Consider the following 2,850-nt stretch of genomic DNA (forward strand, 5'->3'; position numbering starts at 1 on the left):
TACATATGACATTATGCAAATGTTTGTGTCGTATACAAGCAATTTATAGTCACTTGAGGCCAAACACGATGTGGTGTTGATACAAATCAATACCTATGTTATTCTAGATGATATAGTAAAAGTATGTCATTCCAAATGGCACATCGCATATGAATCAAATTTGACATTGAGAATTACATACATATAATATACATTACAATACACTGTTATACATTATGTTTATTATAGTATAATTTAGAGTCATTAGACACCAAACTAAATGTTAATGTGTCGTTGAAACAAATCGTACTTATGTCATTCAAAATGTCATAATAAAGGTATATTGCATTCCAAATGGCATCTGGCTGGAAAAAGTCATGTTACTTCAATAAGCATAAAATGATTATGACATTCAAAATTATGTACTACATTATTTATATTTTTGTGTCATATATACAAACAATTTAGAGTGTTGTTGTCTTAAAATAAGCCATACTATGTCATTCCAACTGGCATAGCAAAAATATATGTCATTCCAAATGGCATATGGGTCAAACTTGGCGTTGGAAAAAAATTTATGCATGTATGCAACAAGATTACATTTCTAAAGACGCCCGAGTAGATTTTCTCATCTTCTCCTACCTATGCGACTTATCTTTTAAGATTACCACGTATACCAGTTTTGCACTTTACTAGTAGTTGTCTTGAAATGGAGAATTATATGAAAGTACTGCAAAGACCTTGGTGGAATTGAACGACCGTATCATACTCCCTTGAAATATATACTAGGTTATGTAAGTTTCATCTTAAACATCGATCAAGGACAACCATCACTTTAGCCAAGCAAGTAAACCTTGAACTACCTCTAAAAACTTGATATATATCCCACCAACGCCTTATCAATACTAGTTTGTTTATGCAAGTCTGCAACACCAATCTCCATCATATCGCACAGCATAACACCAATCTGCAAGTCACACATCATCACACAGTCTGCAACGCAAAGTCTGGAAGTCTGAATCTAAACACACCCATTAAAAAAAACAACTAGAACAAACACTACAAGAAAACAGGTTTTACTCCACAGTCCAAAACCTTTTCCCATGGTTTTGAACTGTCGCAGGACCGTGGGCTTTTTGTGTGTCAGAAATGGTCTACCCACAGCCATGACCGTGGGTAAAACCTACCAATAGCGACGGTCTTTGCGTGTGGCAAAAGGTCAGTTTTTCCTACAATTTTGGTTCCTGGGATCTGCTTTTTTTGAGATGGCTTTAGATCGTGGCAGAGTCATTTTAAAATAATAATAATAATAATTGATATTTCAATTCTTAGATCTTTTCACCTGCAATCCACGAATCACCTAGCAAAGGTCTTACACCTACAAATAACCACCACTCACCATAACCATCCTACACTTCATTAATTATCCCGAAAGATATATAAAAGAAAACTCGCAAAACCAAAGATTGAATTAACCAAGATCTCGAAAACAAACATGCTAGGTATATAAAAATTAATCATCCATGCATGCAAGTTAATGCTAAGCATGCTAGGTCAGTCCAATTGACTATACCCTTACCTTGAGTGCATGTCCTTATAGTATTATACTTTAGTAATCGAAAATCCAAATTATAATCAATACCAATATATTATAAAGAACCTCGAAACCAACTTATTCCATATTGTTCTGTATTCTACATTGTAATATATTGCAATGAAAAAATTACAAAAGAAAAAAAAAAATGAAAATCTCAATAACTTCACCGGCCAAGAACATTCTCCTTTATGTTGGCATTCTCGTCCTAAGAACATTCAGCCATGAATAATCAAAGTTTGATCACCTTATGAAAGAAATAATTGTAATTAAAAAATAAAGAAAAAGTAAAAGTACGACAGGTACAGGTTAGAAATCGTATAACTAAACACTTATGATACCTTGTTAAATCTATCAAGATCACCATTGTTGAAGTATAGTTAGTTGGTTGTGACGTATAATCTGTCGAGATCACCATTGTTGCATACTCGTGAAGAAACATCCTGTTAAGTGAAAACCAACTGAATAAGAGATTAAAAAAAAATCAAAAACATTATACGAAAACAAGAAGCTCTCATTCCTTTAATCAATCTTAAATCTAGATGAGGTTACATTTACGACTGAAATAACTAGAATTAGAGTTACTCTTTACAAATTTAATACATTTTAGGAAATAAATTATACACAAGAATCCAAGCATTTAAAAGTCATCTGCAATAAATTCATGGCCATCAAAACCTAGTGTCTACTACAAAAAAGAAATAATTAGTAAACACACATGTGACAACTCGCAGGGCAAAGAAAGCAGGTGCTCAGGTTCATAGCAACCATAAATCTTATATTTAGTGCTAGGGTGTTTTAAAGTTTTAAAACAGTCTTAGTTGTGTTTTTTAGGAAAGTCGAACCAATAACCTACAAAAGATATGCGTAACAAGATTAAAACTAATTTACCATAGGAATCACCAGTATACCAATTCAACTTCTGTTCTCTATTACCTTAAACTCAACATTTTCATAACCAACATACCAAGTCTCGATGTAGTCTGACCAACAACAAAGGACGGCCAATTGATAGAACTAAATTACCAGCTCTAAGCATTTCAGTAGTTCTAAAAGATGCTCACTGAAATCACATAGACAACGGTGAAAATGGTTCCACAAATAGTCATAACGAGAAAGTTATGACAATAAATGGTGTATAGCTCTTTTTACCCTAAAAATCACCAAATCCGAACCTCTTACTAAAATTTTGCAATTTTTAGATCTTAAAACTTGTTGCAGTTCAAGTTTTATGGTTGAATACATATTTACAATTAATAACTAAACTACTACAAGCA

General features: G+C 32.8%; 1 long non-coding RNA gene across 3 annotated transcripts in view; it reads right to left on the reverse strand.

The window, feature by feature from the left end:
• Nucleotides 1–1,608: 1,608 nt before the first annotated feature.
• Nucleotides 1,609–2,850, reverse strand: part of LOC147477001 (uncharacterized) — a 1,485-nt gene continuing 243 nt past the window's right edge. Inside the window, exons 2-3 of one of the 3 annotated variants that reach the window (XR_015208080.1) lie at nucleotides 1,915–2,261; nucleotides 1,609–1,820 (exon numbers count right to left, since the gene is read on the reverse strand). This is a non-coding gene — a long non-coding RNA (uncharacterized LOC147477001). Of the gene's footprint in view, nucleotides 1,821–1,914 lie in introns of all 3 variants that reach the window. The other 2 variants (XR_015208081.1, XR_015208079.1) reach the window with 2 other exon arrangements.

This window comes from Coptis chinensis, chromosome 9, assembly GCF_015680905.1.
Source record: "Coptis chinensis isolate HL-2020 chromosome 9, ASM1568090v1, whole genome shotgun sequence".
Lineage (NCBI taxonomy): Eukaryota > Viridiplantae > Streptophyta > Magnoliopsida > Ranunculales > Ranunculaceae > Coptis > Coptis chinensis.